Source organism: Prionailurus bengalensis, chromosome B4 (genome assembly GCF_016509475.1).
Source record: "Prionailurus bengalensis isolate Pbe53 chromosome B4, Fcat_Pben_1.1_paternal_pri, whole genome shotgun sequence".
In the NCBI taxonomy this organism is placed as follows: Eukaryota; Metazoa; Chordata; class Mammalia; order Carnivora; family Felidae; genus Prionailurus; species Prionailurus bengalensis.
Genome location: NC_057358.1, coordinates 53,186,458 through 53,214,411, shown reverse-complemented (window position 1 = coordinate 53,214,411; position 27,954 = coordinate 53,186,458). Strand labels below are relative to the sequence as shown.

Below are 27,954 nucleotides of genomic sequence, written 5' to 3'. Positions count from 1 at the left end.
TAATGCCTAACTCTCCAGACAAAATTTGAGTGGAAAGTTAAAAAAAAAAAATCACAGACTCACTTTGAGTATTTTCTCTAAATTACTTGATTCTTTGAAATGTTTACCTTCTTTTTTAAGAGTCACCCCCTTGGTGTTGATACAGCCTCTTTTGTTATAGATTTCTATCACATAAAATTGTACTAGAGGTGGATATCAAGGACCCACAATTGTGACTGTTCTAAAACAGCCATAAAAATGAAACAATAGCAACAAAAAACTGATCATCGCCCTCTTAGCTAGTTAACTTTGTATTTGTCTAGTTTACGTTGCAAAAATGTAAAATTTAATTGTCTAATTTAATTGTCTAACATGCCTAATTTAATTTCCCTTCTTTCTTTGGCGATACTGTTTTATCAGTTCACATCTCTGTTTTATGCTGGCAGCATCCTTTGGCATCTCAATCCACATTGGGAGTTTTCTAATACCATTGTAAAATAAGTAATTCTGAATAATAGAAGATGTTGCCAGTAAGCTTAAAAAGCAGTTGGGACATAAAGATTATTCCTAGACTTTAGTTAAGATACATTCCTATCCATATTTCTCACAGGCAATCCCTCACTTTTTGTGATTACTTTAAACCTTTCCAACCAATTTTCTTTTGTCAATTTTTACTTTGAATGTGTATATAATATTAAATAATGAGTCAAAGAACCTGTATAGAGATATCATTTTTAAAATTCCTGAAGTATGTTCTTCTCTCCATATAATATTAATGATGAGATCAAGTCTTGCTTCAGTCATGAACATTGTGAGCAACAGAGTGATTCCAAGTAAAAATGTTTATCCATAAAAACTGAAAAGTTCAATTATGTGATTTGTCAGCATAATTGATTCAATAAAATATACTTCGACTCCTAAAGGGGTAATTTGCCAGGAGGGTTACTACTCTACGACAGCAGAATTTATAAGAATAGTTCAAAACATCAGCAAAATGTATGATTTCATCTGTAAGAAAGAGGGAATAAACAGGTCTTATGATTAGAGTCATGAAGAATAAGGATTTAAATTGTATTAGTACTTTCCCAAGGCATTGAAGAAATCAAGGTGAAGCTGGGAAGTAGATGGTAGCCAGAAAAGAAAAGGAGTAATTTTAAGCAAATAGTATATTAACAAAGACAGAAAAGTTATGTTGGGAATGAGTTTGAAGATATTTCCTGAGGATTGTTATTGTTCAAAGTATGCATTTAAAAATATCCTCGTCTACATACACACTATTGGGCAAACAAAAGCATTGCTCTTAGAAATTGTTTGACATGCCAGTCTCATCCTGGGCACTTCTTTCCTTCCCTTTTTAAACAAATCATCAAGTAGAATCCTCCTGCTTCACTTTTCCTTCTTTGGTTGGGACATGAATATATTAACAAAAACATAAACTCCAAAATTTGTATCATTTTCTTTTTCCACCTTGAAGGGATTCCTTTCTTATACAGACTATATAATTAAGTGTTACATAGGGAAGAAAACAGGCTGATGCTAAATCATTTTAAGAATCCAATTACTTAAATAAGTTACATTTTCTGACTAGTAGCATAATGGAGAGCTTACATTCCAGGTGTAAAGATAAGTATTTATTTTAACACAGCAAGTCTACTCTGGCTGATACTTAGCAGAACTATCACCAATATAAAATAAATGGACAAACCTTAATTTCAAATGCTTGATACAATGTGAGCACTGGAATAATTGTTAGTATTGATTATCAGCTTAATTCTCTTACCTACACCAATATTTTAGAAAGATCTGAAACATTTTACTGATAATAGTAACTGTAAAAGAGAAAATAGTTTCCTCTCTTACTATGAAAAACTGTTGACGTTAGAACTTTAACATGACCTTAAGCAAAAAGTTGACCACATTTTCAGAAATGTCTTGATAGCTACTAGACAATGAAATTCAGAATGTGCACATGCAAGATTGTGGTTTTAAGAAAAAAAAATTGCACAAGCAATGAGTTGAAAACATGATGATGGCAATAATAATAATGCTGCTGTTGCTAATATTTATTTAAAGCTTAATACATCCCAAACTATGCTAAGGTTTTTCATGTGTTCTTCTAGATCTCCATCTATATCTATAAGACTACTGTTCATGTCTCTAGACTGTTGGTACTACAAGTATTCCCATTTTTCAAATGATACAACTACAGCTATTAAATAACTTATTGAAAATCAAACATCTTGGAATTGGAAAAGCCCAAATTTGAACTCATAAAAACTGACCCCATAGATACTACTTTTAACCACTGTGTAGAAAAGTCACCACAATAGCACTTCAGGTGAAAAAGAACAGGGTAGATTCATTAATATATGGCAGTAGTAAAATGTGATCGCTAAAGACACAAAATGAGATAATCTTAGGCTTCCTTAAGAGCTTTTTAATATTTATATAGAGGTGACAGTAATCTTACTGGTCACATCACATCTGGAGCTCTGAGTTTAGTCCTAGACATGACATTTTAAGAGAGACAATGAGTAATTGGAACAAATGCACAAAATAGCCCAACATATCAGCTTCAAGTCATGTTGGAGAAAGAATAGTTAGGAGAACCTAGAGGTGTTTGTCCTTAAAAAAAAAAAAAAAGGAAGAGAGAAATGACTATTTATTGTGTACCTACCATGTATAAGGCACACTGCTAGACAATTTAAGTTAACCAAGAAAAAAAACGCTAAACTATATCTGCTTTTCAAAGGGACTTATGATCACCAAGAGAAGGCTTTTTCATCAGCTGGCCATTTTGCTCATCTGGAACATACAAAATGAGCTGGGAGTTGAGTTTGGGAGTAAGGACTGGTAATGACCCTATTGATTCTAATTAATTATAATAGTTTGTATTGATTATATAGAGTTGTTAATTAAATCGAGTGATTTTGGAATACCAAAGACAGTTACAGATGAAAAGAGTAAGAGGAACAGGGGTAAAGGAATTGAGAGGCAAAAGAGATAGAAACCAGGGAAGCACAGCTAAGACAAAGTAAAAAAGTAGGTGTGATTGAAGCAAAGACAATATATTGAGTGGTGGTGAAGTTGGGAGGAATGATGAGAAATGGGACTGCATAGTTAGGAAGGAGCTGGCCAGGAAGGGTATTTAAATCACACTAAGGACTCTGGACTTTATCCAAAGGTTGGGGGGACAATATTAGCAGGGAAGTTGCAGGACCAGTTTTAAATTTTAGAAGGGTCTCTCTGTTCGGGAGGAAAATTGATCGGAAGCATGGAGAATTGGTAGGAGTGTATTGCCTTTTGTCAGGTGAAAGATCATGCTGGCATGAAGTAAGGTAATTGCAGTGGTAGTGGGAAACAAGTGAATGATTTGACAGTCCAGTGTAATTGACAGAAAAGGTAGTAACACGGTTGACATTTATGTTTCTGGCTTCAGCAAATAGCTAGATGGTTGTGTAATCCACTGAGGTAGTTGAAAAATAAGATGAATTCTGTTTTGTACATATTGAGTTTGTGGTTCCTGTAAACTAAGTCCTAATGTTCAATATGCAGGTTGACACATAGGTTTGCTTCTCTAAGCCAGAGATACCCATTGGGACTTAGCAGAAGCATAGAGCTAATGAATGGGGATATGAATGTGGATAACTTAATATGAAGAACATTTGGAGAGGAGATTGCTTAGAATAAAAGTAAAGAACACAAACAGTTAAGTGCCATGGAAAGGCTGAATATCTGACACTCCACAGCACAGAGAAATAAGAGGGACAGGAAACTCAGACAAAAAGGAAAGCATTCTGGAGGAGAGAGTGGTTCAGAGTGTCTAACAGTGAAGACATTTCAAGTAGGATAAGAATATCCTTTTGAATTAGTAACCAGAAACTTTATGATAAGAGTTTTGATGACTTATTTCACTTCGCATAATGTATTATAGTTCCATCCATGTCATTGCAAATGGCAAGATTTCATTCTTTTTGATGACTGAGTAATATTCATTGTGTGCACACACATACATACATACACACACACCACATCTTTATCCATTCAACAGTAGATAAAAATTTGGGCTCTTTCCATAATTTGGTATTGTTGATAGCATTGCTATAAAATTGAGGTGCATGTGCCCCTTTGAATCAGTATTTTTGTATCCTTTGGGTAAATACCTAATAGTGCAATTGCTAGGTCACAGAGTAGTTCCATTTTTAACTTTATGAGAATTCTGAGTACACTTTCAGTGGAAAATGAGAATTTTATTTCTTAAAAGCCTCCGTGACCCTTCTGTAAGTATGATTAATAGTATTTTTAAAATTAAAGTTAACATTGAAAGAGAATTTAATTGCCTAAACCCCATTTAATATTAAATTATTCTGAAAAGGGGAGAATGGAGCAATATTGTAAATTCTGCAAAAGTTCTGCAAAAGTTGCAAAAGTGTTTTTACATAAGCATAGGAAATGGGCAATTGACAGCAAGGCCAAAGGATACAACATATTTTTAAGAATTAGGCCAGGGAGGTTGAAATCTGTTGCTCATGTTGGCTTGAAAGAAATGACAGAGAGCTGAGATTCTGAGGCCACCTGACTCAGGTAAAGTCTCTGTTCTTTACCAATTTTCTCTGTTGTCCTTCTGAAGCTGTTCGTTAAATAGGAGGTCCACCAGTGAAGAACTAAACTACTCAATAAATTGACGTAGTTTAAGGGGACAAATGTAGTCATTACTTAAGCATATATTACAACAAAATATTCAGACCATAGAAAAAGAGGTAAAAATCTTCAATTCTTTTTATAAGTAGATAACCAAAAAAAAAAAAAAAAAAAAAGAAGAAGAAGAAGAAAAAGAAGAAATAAAGGAAAATGAGGGCGCCTGGGTGGCTCAGTCGGTTAAGCATCTGGCTTCAGCTCAGGTCATGATCTCACGGTTTGTGGGTTGGAGCCCCGCATCAGGCTCTGTGCTGATAGTGCAGAGCCTGGAGCCTGCTTTGGATTCTGTGTGTGTGTCTCTCTCTCTGCCCCTCCCCTGCTCACGTTCTGTTTCTCTTTCTCTCTCAAAAAGTAAATAAACATTAAAAAAAAAAAGGAAGAGGGAAAAAGAACACTATAAACCAAGATCATTAATAAAAATAGAAGCAGAAATCCTAAGCAAAATATTAGATGATAGAATTCTGCATTGTGGGAAAAAATATCCTATTATAAAATGATGTGATTTTGAGGATTAAAGAATAGTTTAATATCAAGAAGGTTATCAATATAATCACATTAAAATTAAAGTAGTCCTACCTGGGACTACTACTGCTAAAACTTAAGATAAGCAGCAGTTCTTACTAAAATATTATAAACTAAATATAAATAGAAGGAATTAAATAGGAGAAAAACCAAGTGAAAAATAAAGCAACCATCAGTCTAAAAAAAGATACACTAACATACCATATTCATCAGATGCAGGAAAGAAAAAAAAACAGATATGCTTGCTATTATCATCATTATCTAAACCTTTAGGGAGGTTCTATAAATGTGATAATCAGCATAATGTAATTAATATAAATATTAGACTAATGAGATACAATGATCTATTTTGCTGATGATATGATTGCATATTTAAAAATCTAATAAATCGTGTATTTTGAATGAAAGAGTTTGGTAAAGTGTTTGGATACAAGGTATATACAACAGTTTTTTTTCATATTAGCAATACCTATATAAAATAACACAAATAGTAAAAAGTATTCCAATATAATAGTGCCATAACAAAAATATAACTTTCATTGTAGGTCATGAAATGTGACCAGAATGAAAGAAAAGATGTTCTTGGAAAGAAAATATCAATTGTCCCCAAATTAATATAAAACTGTAATGTCCTTCTAATTTCAATCCCAACTGACTTGTTTTGGAAGGGGGATGGGAAAAAAGTTAGATAAAATTATCTTAAGGTTTCTATAAAGAATAAATTTTATTTTATTTTTAATGTTTGCTTATTTTTGAGAGAGAGACAGAGCATGAGCAGGGGAGGGGCAGAGAAGAGGGAGACACAGAATCTGAAGCAGGCTCCAGGCTCTGAGCCATCAGAACAGAGACTGACGTGGGACTTGAACTCGTGAACCTCAAGATCATGACCTGAGCTGAAGTTGGACACTTAACTGACTGAGCCACCCTGGCACCCCTATAAAGAATAAATTTTAAAAGAAACAAACAAAAAAATCAACTCTAAGACTACTGAAGAGTAACTTGCCATACCAGTTAAAAACAAAGCCAATACAATCAGAAATGAACATGAAAACTTAGATGTGAAAAAAAAATTTATATAATAAATGGTGATGGCACAGTTGGCTATCTTTATTTTTTTAAGTTTATTTATTTATTTTGAGAAAGAGAGAGAGAGAGAGAGTACGCACGCAAGTTGGGGAGGGGCAGAGAGACAGGGGAGAGAGAATTCCAAACAGGTTCCACACTTCCAGTGAAGCCCAATGCTGGGCTCAAACTCATGAACAGTGAAATCATGACCTGAGCCAAAGATGGATGCTTAACCAACTGAGACACCCAGGTGTCCCACAGTTGGCTATCTTTACACTTTTCCTTACCTTACACCATATATAAGAAAAATTCCAAATGAAATAAAAAATAACACAAAACCTAAAATAGGAGAAAATTTGTATTCATAATCTAGGAGTTGGATGGCACTTTAAAATCAAGATTAGAAACTCTGAAGCAAAAAAAAAAAAAGATAGACATATTTGATTAATATATTTTTAACACTATGCATTTAAAAAAAATTTTTTTTCAACGTTTATTTATTTTGGGGACAGAGAGAGACAGAGCATGAACGGGGGAGGGGCAGAGAGAGAGGGAGACACAGAATCAGAAACAGGCTCCAGGCTCTGAGCCATCAGCCCAGAGCCTGATGCGGGGCTCGAACTCCCGGACCGCGAGATCTTGACCTGGCTGAAGTCGGATGCTTAACCGACTGCGCCACCCAGGCACCCCTATGCATTTTTTAAAAAATCATTAAAAAGTCAATAGACAAACCATAGTTTGGGAAATATACTTGTAATGTTTGTTAAAGATAACAAGTTAATAAGACTAGGGGCATCTGGGTGGCTCAGTTGGCTGAGCATCCAACTTCAGCTCAGGTCATGATCTCATGGTCTGTGAGTTCAAGCACCTCATTGGGCTCTGTGCTGAGAGCTCAGAGCCTGGAGCCTGCTTCGGATTCTGTGTCTCCCTCTTTCTGCCCCTCCCCAGCTAACGCTCTGTCTCCTTTTCTCTCAAAAATAAATAAACATTTAAAATTTTTTCAAAAAAGAGTTAATAACACCAAAAAACTTTTGCAAAAATTTTTTTGTAATTAGGCATGGATATGGATTTGCAATTCTAACAAGTGCCAATCCAAATGTCCAATAAATTTAGAAATCCACTCAACCTTCCTGCTATTCATTCATTCACTTCACAAATATTTGTTGGGTTTTGACGAGATTGTTAGTGAGATATAACTTAGTTTTTAAAAGCACGACTCTGATTTGTTGGGAATAAACCAAAAGAGGGTAAGTGCAGAAACCCACTGGGAGAATACTGTAATAATCTGGGAAACAGATGATGGCGGCATGAATTTAGTTGTTAATAAAAGGTTGGATTCTGAGTATTTGTGAAAGGAGGTCCAATAGGATTAGCTAACAGAAGGGGATTACTCTGGAGGAGTAGGTTTGGAAGAAAATCAGAAATTTTGTTTTATACATGTTACATTTGTAGTGCCTGTCAGACATATGAAAGTAAACACTTTGAAAAAGATTCTAGAATTTGGGCAAAAACCCAGTCCAGATATATAAACGTGGGAGTCTACAGAATATAGATTAAGCAATCGAACTGAACAATATCATAAAAATAGTGTGCATAGGAAAAATGTCCAAGAGCTGAATCCTGGGTCACTGCCATAACTGGAAATTGAGGAAGAGTCCCCATCAAAAGAAAATTTAGGAGTGTTCAGTGATAGGAAGAAAATCTGTAGAATGTGATCTCCTGTCTACTAAATGAAGACAGTTCAAAAATGAAAGTGTAATCAACTGTGAAGGGTTAAATAAGAAAAGGACTCAAAATCTATCAAGAGATTTACTTGCATGGAGGTCATTGATGATTGTAGCAAAAGATACATACGGAGTGGTAGGCAAATCTGGAGTGGGGGAAGTTCAATGGAGAATGTGGTTTTAAGTCACTACATCTTCGGTAATTTGTTGTGCAGTAAAAGTTCACTGACAGAAGGGATGTGATGTCAAGAAATTTTCTTTTTTTCTTTTTTTAATTTTTTTTAAGTTTGGCATATTTTATGCTGAATGTAATGCTCATAAATAAAGAGGGAAAACTTGTTGTAATAAAGTCCTTGAGCAAGGCGGGGGGAGGTTTAGTGCTCAGGTAGAAATGTCAGCCTCTGATAGGTGCACTCACAATCCTTTCATAGTTAACAGGAGAAAAGGAGTAATGTGCACAGGCCCATATTGGTAAATGTGGTTCTACGAGTAGAGGCTCTCTTCTAATGGCTTCTATTTTCTCAGTGAAATAGAAAGCAAGGTCATCAGCTGAAAGTGAGGTGGGAGAGGAAATTTGAGGAGAGAAAGATAGGAAATAGAAATCTAGCATAGTAAGCAATGAATGGTTTAGAGAAATGTTTTAAGATTGTGGGCAGCTCTAAATATACATGGGGCTCTGAAGTCATGAATTTAAAGTGAGAGCAGTCAACATGGTTTTGTATTTTTCCCAGCTGCATTCACCTGGACACATGCTGACCAAGCAGAGAGCAGAGGATGATGCCTGGTAAGCACCACAAAGGCACAGAAAAATAAGGGAATTATTTATTATAGAGAATGACAACTGAATTCATACTGGATGAGAAAAATGAGAACTTGAGGAAAGTAAGGGACAGTAAGATGGTGGCAGATTGAGTTGGAGCAGAGTAATTTTTACAGTTTAAGTAATTGTGGAAGTAAATTAGAATGATAGAATGTTGTGGCCAGAAAACAGAACACTAGGAATTGAGATTATGGAAGTTTACATTGTTGGTGATGATGATATCTCCGTTCTAGTCATAAAGAGTATAGCAGAGGATGGAGGCAAACTGTGGGATAAGATCATGAGGGGAAAGAAGATTTTGGAATTGAGGAATTGAGCCAGTATATTTGAAGGATTATCTATATAGATATTGATATCATTATGAAAGATGAGAAAGCAATGTTGGAGACAGTGCTCTTGTGCCTGAAATTTAGGCCTTGATAAAATGAGGAAGAGTGACTTAGGAGTTCTCCAGGTGTCTCCAACAGGGTGAGATAGAATGTGGTTTAGTTGATGGATTTAAAGGTAATGACTTCTAGGGTAAGAAGGAGACACAAGATGCAGTTAAAAAGAAAAAGTGAATCTATGCTGTTTCAACACCATTTGGATTGGGGGGTGTGGGGGTCTCCACTGAGGAGAGCTGCATGAGAAGCAGTGTCTTCAAGTAGAAATATATGGTAGGTGCCTTATTTCTCTAATGTCATCCCTTACTCTTCTTTTTCAGGTCATCTACCATCATAAGTATTGAAGGAATTGACTCCAAATCACTGGGTTGTTGTTTTTTTTCCCTACTACTGATTCTTAATGATTTCAATATCCATCTACAATGTCCAATTTAGACCCTAGCCTTTTAGTTCCTTGACTTTCTTACCTTCAGTGACCTTATCTGCTATCTCACCTCTGTCATCCACTTTCATCATCAAAACCTAGATATTGTTATCACCAATAACTGCTGTAGCAGACACTGATGGTTAGCTAACCAGGATTATTTCCAACCCTCTCTAGCCTGAATCTACAGTATAGAAGGCAAAAGCTAAACACTTTTCTTCAGGATCCTACATGGTAGTCACATGAAATATAAATAAATGTACTGCTGCTTTCACTTGAGCTTTCTTCTTTCTTAGAACAGACATGTGGCCTAGAGGTATAGCCACCAACTAGAAGCCATAAGTTGGGAAGTATAAGGATCTAAGGCTCAAAGCCAATATACTGAGAGTGATGTAGTGAAGCATAGAAAATGACTAAGTCTTTCAGGATAAGAAAATGACTAAGTCTTTCAGGAAAAAAGACTGGAAGAAAAAAATTGAGGAGTCAATATCTCTGGAAAAATAGAAGCCACCAATGTAAGAAATACTATATTCTCAAGTATGATAAATAGAAAGAAAACCACATTGAGACACATCATAAAAAAATTACCCAAAACCAAGTGCAAAAAGAAAAATCTTAAAATCAGTGAAATTAAACATACCACCTTCAAAGAAGCAACAAAAAGAATGAAAGCTAATTTCTCTAAAGAAACAAGAGAAAAACACAATCTGATTAAAAGATAGGGAGACATTTTCCCAAAGAAGACAAACAAATGGCTAACAGGTATGTGAAAAGGTGCTCAACATCACTAATCATCAGGGAGATGCAAATCAAAACCACAATGAAATATCATCTCACAACTGTTAAAATGGCTATTATCAAAAAGACCAAAAAAATAAGTGTTCATGAAAATGTGGAAAAAAGGGAACCCTTGTGTACTGTTGGTAGGAATGTAAGTTGGTGAAGCCACTATAAAAAACAGTATGGAAGGGAGTGCCTGGCTCAGTCGGTTAAGCATCTGACTCTGGATTTTGGGTCAGGTCATGATCTCATGGTTCATGAGATTGAGCCCCACCTTGGACTCTACACTGACAGTGTGGAGCCTGCTTTGGATTCTCTCTCTCTCCCTCTCTCTGCTTCTCCCTTGCTTGTGCTCTCTCTCAAAATAAATAAATAACCTTAAAAAAAACAGAATGGAGGTTCCTCAGAAAGTTAAAAATTAAACTGCCATATTATCTAGCAATTCCACTTCTGGTATTTATCCAAAGGAAATAAAAACAAGAACTCAGAACAATATATATGCACAACCACATACACTACAGCATTATTTACAATAGCCAAGATATGGAAACAATGTAAATGTCCATTGATCAATGAATGTATAAAGGAATTGTGGTGTATGTGTATATGAATATATGTACACACACACACACACACACAATGGGATATTGTTCAGGCATAAAAAATGAAATCTCGCCAACTGCAAAAACATGGATGGACCTTGAGGGCATAATGCTAAGTGAAATAAGTCAGAGAAAGACAAATACCACATGATCTCAATTATATGTGGAAACTAAAAGCAAAAATAAAAGCAAACATAGATACAGAGAACAGATTGGTGGTTACCAAAGGAAGGGATGGGACGAGGGATGAAATGAGTGAAGGTGGTTAGAGAGTACAAACTTCTAACCATACATAAATCCTATGATGTAATGTACAGCATAGTGACTATAGTTAATAATACTGTATTGTATATTTGAAAGTTGCTAACAGAGTAGATCTTAAAAGTTCTCATCCCAAGAAAGAAAACATGTATAACTCTGTGTGGCAATATATGTTAGGTAGACTTATTGTGGTGGTCATTTTGCAATATATACAAAACCAAATCATTATGTTGCACGCTTGAAACTAATATAGTATCATGTGTCAATTAGATCTCAAAAAAAGAAAGAAACAATGGAAACCAAAAGAGAAATGTATAACGTATCTCAAATGATTGAAGATATTAATTGCCAACCAAGAAACTTATATCCAGCAAAACTATCTCTAAAAAAACTGATCTTTTAAATCTTTAAAATTTGTATATAAAGAAAAATTGTAGAATTTGTCCCCCACAGAACTGCTCTGTGGAAAACACTAAGGGGGATGCTTATGAAAGGCATAGATAGATAGATAGAAAGCTAGATATTAATAGAAAGAGTTAATATACAGTATATCTAGGGGTGCCCAGGTGGCTCAGTCAGTTGAGTATGCGACTTTGACTCAGGTAATGATCTTGCGGTTTGTGAGTTCAAGCCCCAGGTTGGGCTCTGTGCTGACAGCTCAGAGCCTGGAGCCTGCTTCAGATTCTGTGTCTACCTCTCTCTCTGCTACTCCCCTGCTCATATTCTCTCTCTCAAAAATAAAAAAGATTTTTAAAAATTAAAAAAAATATACAGCATATCAAAATAAATACTATATAAAATATGAATGCTTTATAGAGCATAAAATGTGGGTAGAATTAAATTACAAGAATAATGCAAATATTTTTGAATGGGTAAGTGGAATTATAGTACTTAAAGTCTTTGCATTTTCTTAAATTGCTTGAGTGTCAATATAAGGAAGATTCTAGTAAGTCAAGAATTCATGCTGCAATAGGTTAACCACTAAAAGAGTTTTTAAAAATGCAAAACTAATAAGCTAATAGAACAGAAGGAATAGAATTAGAAAAAAAAAACAAGCAATCCATAATAGACAAAAGGGGGGAAAGAAAGTTACATAGGGCAGGTGGAGTTAACAGAAAAGAAATATAAAATCATAGATTTATGAACATGAAATAAATGCTTCAATTAAAAGACACAATTTTCAAACCTGAAAAAAACCAAAACCTAATTACATTCTGCTTTCAAGAGACACACTTTAATTATAATGACACATTGAATGTAAAAGAAACCGAATTTATAAAAGATAAACCACTCAAACACTGTACAATGAAACTGCCTTTGCTACATTAACATCAGGTGAAGTAGAAAGTAAGGCAAATGAATGCTTCAAGATAAAGAGGGCCATTTAAATGATAAAATTTGTCAACCAACCAGGAAGATAAAACAATTCTAAATTTTTATGCATTGAGTAGTATAGTTTAAAAGTAAGTAAATTTAACAGAATTAAAATCAGAAAGACATACCCATAATCATAATGGGAGATTTTAACATAACTACCTCAGAGAAAGATAAAACAAGCAGATGGTAAGCACATATAAGATTTGAACATGCATGGAGCCAGGGTGGCTCAGTCAGTTGGAAGTCCAACTCTTGATTTTGGCTCAGGTCATGATCCCTGAGTTGTGGGGTAGAGCCCCACTTCAGGCTCCATGCTCAGCATGGAGTTTGCTTGAGATTCTCTCTCCCTCTACCCCTACCCGCCCACCCCCCACCCCCTCTCATGCTTGCTCTCTCTTAAAAAAAAAAAAAAAAGGATTTGGACATGCTTAACAAATGACCTAATTAACATATATAGAACACTATACACAATGATAGAATATACATTCTTTTCTAGTTTATGTGAAAATGTTACCAAACCAGATGTACACTAGGCCAAGTTAAGACAAATTTCAAAAGGCTAACGTCATAAAGGACACATCTTCTGACCATAGTGAAACTAAATTAGAAACCTAGGCAAAACAGAACCCAAATATTTAAAAATTAAGCAAAACTCACCAAAATAACACTTATGTCAGAGAAGAAATCCCAGTGAAAGATTAAAATTAAAAGAAGAAACTTAGAAAATACTGGTAACAGAAAACAACATCCCAAAGTTGTAGGATGCTGCTAGAGCTTAACTTAAAGCAGTGGCTCTCAAACATCAGCATGCATCCGAATCACCTGGCATCAGCATGCATCCGAATCACCTGGTGGACTTCTTAAACCACAGGCTGCTGGGTCCCCCACTCTAGAACTTCTGATTCAGTAAGCACGGGAGGGGGAGACAATAGGCATTTCTAACAATGGCTGCTGGTCCAGGAACTACAACTTCTACCAAGATACTCTATGAACATTCATGACAATTAATTTTATAAATAAATATGTTTTTAGAAAAAGTTTACTGAAATTAGCACAAGAACAGATACAGATACAAAATCTGAATGGTTTCTTATCTATTTAAAATTTTGAATCTTTAATTAAGAAAGTTTACACAAAGCAAACTTCAGACTCCAATGGCTTCACCAGTGAATTCTCCCATCCACTTAAGGAAAAAATTATACCAATCTCCCATAAAGCCTTCCAGACAATAGGAAAGAAAAAACAAAACAAAACAAAACAAAAATTAAAAAAAACTTTTCAATTTCTTTGATGAGGTCAACATAATATTAAATATTAAATCAAAACCTTAGAAGGATATTAAAAGAAATGGGATAGGTGTTGTTCAACCATTCTCATGAACACAGACCCCAAGATCTTAAAAATAAATAAAATAAATATGTAACCAAACTGCATCTATTACTATATGAGAGAGAGAGAGACACGCACATACAAAAGCTGAGTCCTAAAGGCAACAATGCATAATTGCACCAGCCTTGGATTGTCTACCTGGGACTTCTTGATAAGTGAAAAAATCAAACACTCATGTAGCCAGTCTGAGATTATTAATGGTACTAAATGATTCATTTATTGATACTACTCAGCCATCTACAAAATCTCAATCTAAGTAACCACCAACTCCTATATTTCCCAGATCCCAATTCCAAGAATTGTTCATCCCAACCTTGAATAAAATCCATTATCTTGGAAACCTTTTCACTGCCTACTCAGACCTTGCATCTCATTGTCACTATCTTCGTGTCCTTGTGTATAATGTCAACTCGTTGACATCCATCATCCATTGCATTACTGGACAAAACCCCGAATCTAGTGAGGCTCAATCCCTGTATACTTCATGTTTACACATGAGAGGCTCATATGGTTGACTACAAACCAGCCAGATTACTAACCCATCTCACTTAAACCACTAACCACGAGCCTTCACAAAAGCCCAGAAAACTTACCACATTTTCTCATTAGTTGAGGGTCCCCCTCTCCCTGATAACAGTTTCACAGCTATTGCTCTACTTTCAAATATCCCACACTTCCCCCTGCCCACCTCACTCTCAGCTGATGGCCCCCTATTTTACTAGGATAATAGAAGCCATCAGAAGCTAACAGCCTCAGCTTCTCCCATCCAATTTACCAACATTCTGCAGCTGCAACAGTTAAAGCCCTGTCTTGCTACCAGGTAAAACTGTATTACCATACAACAACATCACTGTGTCCTAAGTCAAAATCACAATTGGGAAGATGCTTAGGAAACATGCACTACAGCAGCATTTTTCAAAGTGTGGTTAGCAGACCAGCAACATCAGCATCACCTCGGAACTTGCTACAAATGCAAATTCCCAGACCTACTGAAATAGAAACTCCTGCGATTAGGACCCGGCATTCTGGCTTTCTTAAGTCCTCCAGCTGATTCTGATGTGCACTAGGAATTGAGAACCACTGCTCTAGAATGTATGAATTTAATGACGTTGTTTTAACTCCTGCACCAAACACAGTAGTGTATAATAATTGCTTCATTATTAAGGAGGGAAGAAAGGTGGAGAGGACATATATTTTTTTGACTTTAAAAAGTTTAAAGAAACTTTAAATTGCCTCTAGGTTCTCACATTATTTTTCCAGATGAAATTGAAGCCCAGTAATGTGCCCACATTCATATAGCTAGCCTTGATTCTGCTTTTAATAATGATGTGTAATGGGCAAATCAATTAACTTCCTCCCAAAATAGAGAGCTAATCTCTACTGTTCTGCACTAATTTCCTAGGGCTGCCATAACAAATTAGCGCAAAGTAAGTGGCCTAAAACAACAGAAATTCATTCTCTCATGGTTGTGGAGGCTAGAACCTGAAATCTAGGTTTCTGAGCAGGGCTGGCTACTTCTGGATGCCCTGAGAGAGAATGTTATACCCCTCTCTCCCAGCTTCTGGGGAGTACTCTTCTGGCAACCCTTGACCTTCCTTGGGTCATAGATGTATCACTCCAATCTCTGTCTCCACATTCTGTGGCTCTCTCCCTCACCTATTTTTGTTTCCAAATTTTCCTCTTGAAATCTTGCCATTTGGGACAACATAGGTGGACCTTAATGACATTATGCTAAGCAAAATAAGTCGCACAGAAACCAAATCTGTATGATATCACTTATGTGTGGACTCTAAAAAAGCTGAACTCCCAGAACGCGAGAATAGCATGGCAGTTACTAGGAGCTGGGGGGTGTGGGAAATGGGGAGATGTTGGTTATAGGATACATACTTCCAGGTGTAAGGTGAATATGTTTAAAGGATTTAATGACAGCATGGTGATTATAGCTAATAATGCTTTATTATGTCCTTGAAAGTTGCCAAGAAAGTAGATCTTAAATGTCCTTACCACTCCTCCACAAAAAAGAGAATTATGTTACATGATGAAGGTGTGAGCTAACACTGTGGTGGAAATAGTTTTGAAATATATGTGTATCAAATCAATACTTGTACACCTTAAAGTTACAAAATGTTATATGTCAATTATAGCACAGTAAAGCTGGGAAAAAAAGCCTAAATTTTCCTGTTCTTTAAGGACACCACTCATTTGATTAGGGCTCACCCTAATCCAGTATGACCTCATCTTAACTCAATTACATCTGCAAAGACCCTATTTCTAAATCATGTCACATTTGCAGGTACTAGGGGTTATGATTTGCACATACCTTTTGGTTGAAAGGGTTAACACGAGTCAATCTAGTATACCTTCCTTCCACCTTCCAAAGACTAGGGAAGGGGAAAACAAAGTAAGCAATTCATCTCACCCAACAAATAGAAACCCAAACTTCTCATACAATCCACTGCTGACCCTCTATGAAGCACTGACCCACAACATGCACAGCCGAGGACCATTGCCTAGCACCTCGGCTCACCCCATATGAGAAATGCCATGTGTCCTGCCTTCTTGCTCTTCACTGGCCACTTCCGCCACTTACCCCACTTGCTGGACCAAGGACATTGATTCCTGAAATCTGCCTCCAAGACTGCCACATCCCGTGGGACCATCCCAATGTGAGATGTTTTATCTCATCCCCTGTCAGGCTTCCCTCTAAGGAATTAATTCTAAACCTAAAGAGGAAATAAAATGACATAAGTTCACATTATTTCATTTTTTATGTACAAAAACTTCAGTGAGAGCAATATGATAAATATATTGCTGTGATTAGTGATCCTTATTTTACTTTATAATGTGACTAGGGGTAGAAATGGCAGTTCTTCCATTGTCTTCTCTGCTTGCTCTTGCATTACAAATTTTTCAGTCTACGGATTTTTGTTTGTCTGTTTGTCTTTTTTTTGCAGAAATCCATTAGAACCATTTGTCAATTTGAAAAAAGTTTAGTACAATTAAGACCAGACACTCTACCCCATAAATACACTTCCCTAGGTGCAGATAAACTGTGAGACATTGTTAATTCCCTCTGTGTGAAAGTAGCCAGTGAATTCGCAGCAACAGATAAATGTGCCATAGTATTATCATCATCATCATGATCATGCCTGTTGATTTCCTGGTTGTTCGTCCCTCTCTGGACTCTTTATCACCCTATCACACCTGAATGTGGAAATATTGACCAAATGCTGACAGTTTGCTACCGTCTGCTGTCCTTAAAATCTTGTCATTCTATTATTGATCCTTGGTACTTCTCTAAATCTTGACAATGTCTCTTCCCCTTTTTCCTACTGCTAACACTTCCAGCTGTAAAACTGAGACCTCAGTTTGGACACTATCAACAGGTTAAGATGATGAAGTACAGAAAAGAAAAAAAGAAATGCACAGAAGTAGTGTGGCATTATGTTTATCTAGAACCTACCTTCAGGACTGCCACTGTAACATAATATTTTCAGAATTGGAATTTAGTGTCAGTAAAGAATTGGGTTTGGAAAATAATAAACGTGCAGTGAAAAATCAAGGTGTGGGCTTGGAAATGTCTATTTCTGGATAAATCAGGTAGTCACCGCCTTGATAAAACATGCTTTATAGTTATCCCTCATGACATGCCTGTGATCTTGGGTCCACATCACCTATTCGCAGCTGGCCAAAAACTCTTTAGGGGCAAACCTTTATGTTCAAATTTTTGGTTAATTTGTTCACTCAAGGCTGATTTTGAGTGCATGGTCCTGCTGAAATAACTTAAGCACATGTGGCTGAAGTTGTCACTTTGAGTGACACTTTCTCATATTTATGTTCATGACATTTCTACAGTTATAAACTGCAAAAGTAGAACAAATATAGCAGTGATGGCCAAAGAATACAGGATGATTTCTCCCTTGGCTTCTCTCATTTCTCTAGTTTTCAGGAAGTTTTCCCCCCATTCATCCTGCCCATGGCTGTTTCCCCTCCATTAGTCAAACCTTCTAAGTCAAGAAGCGTTTTTTGTGAAACCAGTCATTCTTTCCAAAATTCCAGAGATGAGCTAAAGCAAGTGAAAACTGAACCTGTGCATAAAAGGCAAAGATTCTTATACCTCCGGTACACAAAATGTCAATCTCTAAAGTTTATTGGGAACTTTATATTTTATATTACTAGAACCTAAAATAGATTCCTGAGGATTTAAATTAGGCTTCTAGGATTCCATTAGAGGTTAGTTATACTGCGAGTATCTAGGACATTTAATTTTATAAACTTTGAAGCTAGAAAAATATTAGCATTTATAGTTTGGGGAAAACAAAGGGAAACGGTAATAAAAAGGAAATACTCTGTTTATGCTTTCTTTGGGATTATGTATAGAATTGCATTTTGATAGTTTGCCCAGAATTTCAAAACCTTGGATGTAAATATCAAAGGTACTCCATCCATGCTTTCCACTTTGTTTCTATTACCCCAGACACCCAAGTTCCCTCAAGCAGACATTAGAAGCCATGACTTTCTATCCAAAACATGCATATCAAGGTAACATGGCCTGAGTCAGGAATCGTCACACTTTCTCAGCTCTTCATGTTTTCTCAAATGCCCAAATAGACACAGCTCATTTGTAAGACAACTCCACTTTATAAGATGATGGCTAAATGTGAACCCATATCGTCCTTATAAAATGTGAGATATGGTGTAGAAGATCACTGAAATGGACAATTTCTGTCAGCCCACATAATGTAGGTGCCATGTTTATTCAGTTCCTTGCAAATTCTTCCAAGTTACCAACTTCTTCTTAAGTTTCTGGCTCTAGGATTGTGTATCCCACAGTTTTAAAAGCCTAGCTACTGCTGAACAAAGCAGGAATACCAGGCTTTGTGGACTGTTTATACAAAGCATGTTTACACACTATAGCATCATGGGGCTTTAAAAAATGCAACCTATTTGACACATTCTAAACTTCTCTCTTAAATGAGTCAGAATGCCTTTAGATCCTGCTGTGGTATGAATCACAGCAAGAAGTTCCTAAATAAGAGAAGGAATGAACATAAATTTCACTCAAGCAACCCTTATTATCACAAGCAAGAAAGGCCAACATGTTTTTAGGTATTGCAAGTGATAAAAGAAATCTTTAAAAAATGTTGATAGTAAATGTAAAATGCAAAATTATGAAACGCCTAGAAGATAACATAGGAGAAAATCTAGATGAACTTGGGTATGGCAATGACTTGTTAGATACAATATCAAAGGCACAATCCATGAAGGAAAGAATAATAAATTGGTCTTCATTAAAATTAAAAGCTTCTGTTCTATGAAAGACAACAGAGAGAGAATGAGAAAACAAACCACACACTAGAAGAAAATATTTACTAAAAACACAGCTGATAAGGGACTATTGTGCAAAATATACAAAGAACTCAAACTCAACACTAAGAAAAGAAACAATCTGATTAAAATATGGGCCAAAGACCTTGACAGACATCTTACCAAAGAAGATACTAAAGATATACAGACAGCAAATAAACACATGAAAAGATATTCCGTATGTCATCAAGAAAATGAAAGTAAAACAATAATGAGATACCACTATTTACCTATTAAAATGGCCAGGATTTGGAACACCAACATCATGAAATGCTGGTGATTATGTGGAATAACAGGAACTCTCATTGATTGCTGGTGAGAATGCAAAATAGTATAGCTACTTTGGAAGACAGTTTGGTGATTTCTTCCAAAGGGAACATATTCTTACTATATAATCCAGCAATCATGCTCCTTGATATTTACCCAAAGGTGTTGAAAATTCATATCCACACAAACACCTGCACATAGATGTTTGTATCAGCTTTATTCATAATGGCCAAAACTTGGAAGTAACCAACTTATTCTTCAGTAGGTTAACATCTGTGGTACATCAGACAATGGAATATTATTCAGCACTAAAAATAAATGAGCAATAAAGCTATGAAAAGACATGGAGGAACCTTAAGCATATGTGATTAAGTGAAATAAGTCAATATGAAAAAGCTACCTATGCATGACTCCAACTATATGCCATACTGAAAATGGAGACATTAAAAAGATTAGTGATTGTCAGGGATGGGGAAAAAGGGAAGGATGAATATGCAGAGCACAGAAGATTTTTAGGGAAGCGAAAATGCTCGGAATGATCCTATAATGATAATGAATGAATGATCCTATAATAATAATAATACATGTCATTATACATTTGTCCAAACCCACGGAATGTACAGCAGCAAGAGTGAATCCTAATATAAAACAATGGACTTTGGGTGATCATGATGTGTCAGTGGAGGTTCGTCAATTGCAGCAAACGCACCCCTCTGATGAGGGATGTTGTTGACAAAAGAGAAAGCTGTGCATGTGTGGGGACAGAGGGTGATGTGGAGAAGCTCTGTACTGTCCTCTTGATTTTGCTGTGAATCTAAAACTGCTCTTAAAAAAAACTAGTCATTAAAAATAGTCATGAAATATTTTTTAAAGTAAAAAGAGTAGAGTGTAAATGACTGTCCCAACATAATTGCTAACAAAATTCAAAACAAGGAGTTTTGCTTCTGTAGCTTCAGTCTCCCTTCCTCTCATCAGGATAAAGATTACATGTGGATTCTGATGCTAGTGGGTGGAGCAGGTCTGGGATTCTGCATTTCTCACAAACTCCAGGCAGTGTTGTTGCTGCTGGAGTGTGGACCGTGCTGTGTACAGCAAGTCACGCAACACCTTGAGGGTCAAGGCGTGCCGGGTGTCTAAGGAATCACGCTACAACAACGATGAGTGGAGCACAGGAACTTGTGTCAGCATCCCTTTCTGGACAACCTGCTGCTGAGTGAGCTGAAGAAAAAAATTACTAGGAGGAGGACCTGAGTTAAAATGTATGTATCTACCCATTGATACTAGTACTAAAAAGAGAACTCTAGGTAGAAATAAAACTGGGATGGTTGTAAACAGACCAGGATTATGTCTACTGATTATCCGAATGTCTTTTGTAAGCTACATAACTTCTGTAGAACTTCATTTATTTAGCTTTCCAATTAAGAGGTTGGATTTAAGTAAGTCTTGGTCGCAGGGCAAAAAAGAGCAAACTGGGGTGGGTGGAGGGGTGGTGGTGAAGATCTGAGGATGTGTCAGGATATGAGAGTACCAACAATGACTGGTTGAATGTGGAGAGCAGAGTATGGTCACAGCCAAAGCCTTAATATAACTGTCAAGTTCAGAGTATAAGACAGAGGTAAAAATAGTTTAGTAAAAAAAGAAGTTTAAGAGCAGGACATAGGGTAGGACAGGTTACTAGATATAAAAAAATGAGTCAAGGGAGACTATTAAATATGTATTCTATGAATCATGAATGGAGACTAGAGAGGCCATTCTATGTGATGTTTGTGGCAGTAGGGCCATCAACTTGAAGGACTGCTGCAGATGGCATGTGACTAATCTTTCAAATCCCTCCCAGATCTGTAATTTCATGATCATTGCTTCCCTTTTTCTTCTTCCTTAGAATCATCTGGGCCCATTTGCCTCATGGGTTCCCATCTTCAGAGAGCATTCTTAACCTCTCTGGGGAAACTCAGAAGGTTATTGTCATAAGTTTTTTGTCTTTAATTGGCCTAATTTCTTATATTTATTTTGTTTGTCTTTCAACACACATTACATCCCCCCCTGCAGCATATTATGTTAGGCCATGTTCTGCTTTAGTCTTTAACATTTTTTTATTTCATGATCACACCATTCTATTCCTTTGAATTTCCATTGGAAGCAATTTTAGTGGTATATATAATAACATTCTTCAAAACTCTTGTCCTGTTTTCTTACCCATAATGAAAAAGTCCCAGTATAAGTGTTTTCTATGTATTTTTTTTTTGGTACATTGATTTTTTTTCATACTTAGCAATGTTATAATTAAGTCAATAAATTCCAGTCCATAGACGAGTACTAGCTCCAGAACTCTTCTTTGATGATTAGTATCCAGAAAGCTATGTGGTAACTTTATATTTAGTTACTGTTTTCAACCTCCTAAGAAGCAACACTTTTGTTTTATGAACTATAAGCAAATAGTAAAAAAAAAAAAAATATCAAACATTTTCCTCAGAGAATCTATAGTAGAAATAGATATGTCTTGTAAATGCAGATACAGAAATATCTTCACATTTATATATTCTATTACAATGACATATTCAAATACTGCCTGTTTGGGTGGATGTTTGTTTATATTACTCAGAGTTTTATCTATTTCTGTGTATTCTAACACTTGTAATTGACAAAAAAAAAAAAGCCTCTAAAATCCCTTAACCAACTGTTACTGCTAATGATATGATTAAGGGAGACAAAATATAAACAATCCCTTAAAACCAATCTGCTAGAAATAAAGAACATAACCTTTATCTTGTTGTACTTCATTTTTTTTCAATTCAAAAAAAAGTCCTCCTCTCAGCTCTCACAATACAAACAAATATTTTCATTCAGCTCCTTGCAATTCCTTTCCAGTTCTTCACTTACAATTCTCTATCTTAAATTTTAGACTCTGGAGCTGTATTACACACAGGTAAGAGCCTTGCTCCTGATGAACTGAACAGGAATACTGTTCATTGTGGACCTGAGATCATCACATTCTCTCAAGACCATCTGCTTCAGAATCTCCTAGAAGCTTTTTAAGAATTAAAATACCTGAGCTCCCCTAGACCCACCAAATCAGAATTTCTGCTGATGGAGCATATGAATCTACCTTTTTTACTTTTTTTTTTTGCTACTTCTGGTGATGCTTATAAGCACTAAAGGTCAGGACACACTGTCCTAGAGTAAAAAATCTTAAAATAGCCATTTTCAAACATCCTTCTGTTTTAAAGACTTACTTCTATTATCTCTTCTCTTTGCTAACCTATGAATGAGATTTGATTAATAAGAAAAACAATTATCTTCCAGGACCAAGAGCAATTTCTACTTTCTCCTACTTTTTTTTTTTTAATTAAGCCTAAGTGTGCTGATGTGTCTATCCCCAAATATGTTCCACAACAGCACTCCAAGTCACAAATGTATTACCTAAATGGAGGATGCATTTACTACACAGCATCATCAGTTAGCTTAAAGTCATTTTTCCCATTTTTTATAAGTCTATGTATTGGGTAGCAGGACTCCCAGTAAAGTAGGTGGAAAAGAAACTTCTAGGACAAACTTCTATCTATCTTTTTTTTTTCTTTTGGGCCGTCCTACCTTACCCGTTTCCTTTCCTCCAGTCCTGAAGAACAGAATAATAGCTATATCTGTCTAAGCCTATTTTCATTTATCTTCATGCATTTCTCCACAGCAATATCCACTGGAATATGCATACTTTAGCCCCTACATTCAAGAAACATAATGAGTTATGTTATTTCTTATTTCAGACTGAGTTTTATCACGAAACATATTATTTTTCAAAAGGTATCGAACTGTTCCTAGGTCCTTGTGCATACATGCACAAAAACTCAAGTTTGAAAAGCATTCATTCTCCTATATATCAGAGTCCTGGGTGATTCTTATTTCTTTTAATTCTAAAGTATTATTGGAGTGTGGGCTACATTTACTTGCAATGTGTATCCCCTCCTATTTAATTTTTGCTTTTTCTTGAATCACTGTGCTTGCTTTTCAAAGTTCAGTGTATTTCTACAGCACAAATTAAATTGTAACAAAATTCAAGTCTATACTCATCTTTATTATAGCTTTTTTACCAGGTCCTGAAGAACACAAGATAAAAGAAAGAAAATCTGGACTAAGCCGACCCAAATTTTAGTGACAAATCCAGGGCCACCACATTCAGCCAGATTGGCCAGACACACCTAACATTATAGAGAAACCCTAGGTTGTCAGTGGATGGACAGGCCTCCCTAACTCCCCAACTTATATCCCATAATATATGACCACACACCTGCACTGCCCTAGTAGTAGCCAATGTTTGACAGTGTGTCTGCACTGTGAACACATTTCATAAATTAGCCATTCTGTGCAAATGAATAAGACTATGCCTTTGATAATCTCAAATTCAAAGAGCTTAAACTGTATATATAATATTTTTCCCATGATATTTCTTCTCTAAAACTGCCACTGTATTTCCCGACATTTAGATTCGATATCTAGGCTCAATCAATAGATATGGATGTGTTTTAGATCCCTGAGTCACCTAATACCTAAGTGCTCTGAACAGGTGTCTGCTAAGAAACATATAATCCATTTAGTGGAGACCTATAATACTCATTTTGTTTTCACAGATGGTGTTGGATTATTAAAGTGGAAATATGCCAAGAAGTTTTGAGAGTACCTTTCCATTTAAGCTGGACTTTGCATTATTTAAAGCTATGATAATTTAACTCAGCTCTAATCCTCTCATAGTCCAGTCGGACCAAATCCATTATTTTCTGTATCTCCTAAATTTCAGTTTTCCTGTTACTAACCTCCTGCATCATACAAAAAGCCTGGGGGAGGAAAACACATCACTCAGCTTCAAAGTGTTTCATTTGTAGCCATATCCTTTTCTTTTCCAAGGGCAGGTAATGGACAGTAGTAAGTTGAAACAGAGTCAGGAAAAACAAATAATGGTAAATCTACTATCGACTATTTGCATGGGGAAGCCATTTAGTGTCTCTTTCTCTCAGGTTGGTCATCTGTTACATAAAGTAATAAATTATTCAAACTGCTAAATTTTTTAAGTGCAAACAAGTGTCAAAGTGGTTCAGGGTTTGTTTACTTGCTGAGAAATGCTATAAATCCAAAATATTATCACTGTTTACCTAATCATACACAGTATCTACCATGAGTCTTAGAGTAGAAAGATTTGCAGTTGGACTCTTTCACTTAGCTCAGTGATTTGGGGCAAATTACACTTGTGTTTCTTTGGCTGCCTAGAATCTGAAATACCTTTGTGTATCTGGAGAATTCCCCATCATATGTCTTTGTTGAACTATCTCCCACCATAGAAGCTGAAAAGAGCAAAACCCACTCCTGTATTTGTCTCCCACTCCCAGCACTTAGGGTATTGGCATCTCCAAATGGACGCTTCCATGTTAGACTCTGAACTTGTATTGAGTAAAATAGGCAAAGAGGATGGAACTCATTCTGTCAGTGGGAGTTGCAGTGGTGCTGCTATTTGGTGATTCCTACCAAATGGTGCTTACTGCACTTAAAAAAATTTTTTTTAATGTTTATTTATTTTTGAGACAGAGACAGAGCCTGAATGGAGAGGGTCAGAGACAGAGGGAGACACAGAAACTGAAGCAGGCTCCAGGCTCTGAGCTGTCAGCACAGAGCCTGACACGGGGCTCGAACTCACAAACCGTGAGATCATGACCTGAGCCAAAGTCAGACGCTTAACCGACTGAGCCACCTAGGCGCCCGGCACTGACTGCATTGATCAAGATGTTGCTATGACGATCCAGTTGGTTGTTAATGATATCTACTTCAACTTTATATGGAAGAACTGAGAAAATCCAGAGAAGGGACTTAGGGTATGATGTTTCATATCAGGATTATGCTTAGCAACTGACCTCTCAAAAATTCTCACTCAACAGTGGACTCAGTGGGGCCGGTTCCCAGCAATTAGTTTTAGCTCAGAGTTGGTGCCCATTAAGTATAAAAAAAATCTGTGTATGTTTTTTAAGCTGCTCTAGAATATAGGGCAGACTAGAGGACCTGGAGTCATACTTCAGTGTGCATCCTCAAGCCAGTTAGCCTCCCCTCAGGTGACACCAGATCTATGAAAGTGCAGTCAGCAAGTTACAGTGACTTGCCCCCTCAATCTTCTCCAAGCAAATCAACTTACCAGAAACTACTTTGAATGTACCCCCTAAGTTAAAGTGCATGTTTCCAATGTGCTGAAACTTGATTGTCTAAAATAGACTAAAATCTCAAGCACATGCAAAGACTAAGCCTCACTTAATTAGAAAATGTGAAATCTGTCATTTTTATCACCAAAAAATTCACTTTGAGGTGTAAGCTGCATCAGGCCCATTTTATACTTGGAAAAACAAGTAGCAACCCATAAGTATCTTTGGTGAACACTAACCTTGAACTTAAAACTTGTGGTTCTTTAGTTTATAATATGCTGACTCTACAAATAAAATCCCAAATATACCAATACGAAGAAGACATTTTTATTTCTTCCATACTAGAATATTTAATAAATGTCTGGTTTCAGAATTACCTAATTCCACTCCTTTCAAAAATGTATATTTTCAAAAAAAATGTTTACAATGGATAATACCACATGCAAAATATATTTCATCCATAGAGATCATTTTTTAACCTAAGATATTACTTAAGGAAATTTAAACAATTGGAGCTTATGATGACACCAGGATAATTAAGACAATGGCTGCCATAGTAATAGAGACCAAGTGACCAGCAGAGTAGATAAAGAACTCCCAAAATAGGGCTACTTCAGGGTGGAAATTTGATATATGCAGAGATGGGAAAAAAGGAACTGTTTAATAACTGGAGTTGGGAAAAAAGTTATCTATTACAGAAAAAGGTCAAATTTGATCCCTACTGCTTATAATAATAATAATATTTAATAATAAAATAATTGTAAGTGAAATAGGGATTTTAAATGCAAAAATGGAAATATAAAACATCTAGAAGAAAATATAGATGAATATTTTTAAGACCTTAATGGTAAGGTCTTACCTTTAAGTAAGGTAAATCTTTACTACGTAAAGATTTCTTATTTACAAAAACCAAAAACCAAAACAAAAAATAAACAGTACTGTATCAAAAGTAAGAAATTTTGTTCATACAAAACACCTTAAGGAAACAGGTGGGGTTGGGGAAGGGTTATGATGAAGGAAAACATTTGCACATTTGCAACAACAGAAGACTGCTATAAAGAATATATCTTTTAAAACTCCTTAAAAATCAATAAGAAAAGCAGAAAGTATATGGATAAAAAGACACAGACATTTAACTGTAGGTAAAATGCATATTGACAATAAATATATGATAATAGGGGCACTTGGGTGGCTCAGTCGGTTAAGCATCTGACTCTTGGTTTTGGCTCAGGTCAAGATCTCGCAGTTTGTGAGTTGGAACCCCACATTGGGTTCTGTGCTGCTGGTGAGGAGCCTGCTTGGGATTCTCTTTCTCCTTCTCTCTCTTTATCCCGCCCTCCTCCCTTCTTCTCTCTCTTTCTCTCTCAAAATAAATAAACTTAAAAAATAAATATATTAAATATTATTAATGATTAGTGCAGGGAAATTAAGACCATAATGAGATACCATTTTACAGCCATTAAGTTTGCACAACTTTAGAAATGCGAAAATGCCAAGTATCAGGGAGGTTGTAGACTCCCAAGATTTCTTGTATGTTACCATTGTAAAGGTAGTGAAACCATTGTGGAAAACAGTTGGACCTTGCCTCCAAAACTTGAACATTCACACACTCCATGACCAGAATTTTTAGTCCTAGGCATACATGCTACAAAAGCTCATGCATCCGTACAACAGGAGACATGGGCAAGAATCTTCTAACAGCACCAGTTAAAATAGCAGAGAGTTGAAAACTACCCAGGGACCCATTGATATAAATAAACTGGTGTATTTACACAGTGAAATATTACACAGAGGTCATAATGTCACAGCAATATAATTTGTGGTAGGCTGAAAAACTGGGTCCCCCCCCCAAATACTCACTTCCTTATCCCCAGAACCTGTGATTATTACCTTATATGGCAAAATAGGTGGTCAAGTTAAGGCCCTTGAGATGAAGAGCTTATCCTTGTTAACCTGGTTGGCCCTAAATGGAATTACATGTCTCCTTATACAAGAGAAACAGAAGGAATTATGAGACGGACACACACGTAGAAGAGAGAAAACAGTGTGAAGATGCAGCAGACAGAGAGATCTGAAGATGCTGGTGATGTGGCCACAAATGAAGGAATGCTAGCAGCCACAGA

General features: G+C 36.1%; 1 pseudogene; it reads right to left on the bottom strand.

Annotated features, from left to right (window-relative positions):
* Window positions 1–20,660: 20,660 nt before the first annotated feature.
* LOC122473590 overlaps window positions 20,661–27,954 on the bottom strand; it is a 56,600-nt pseudogene continuing 49,306 nt past the window's right edge.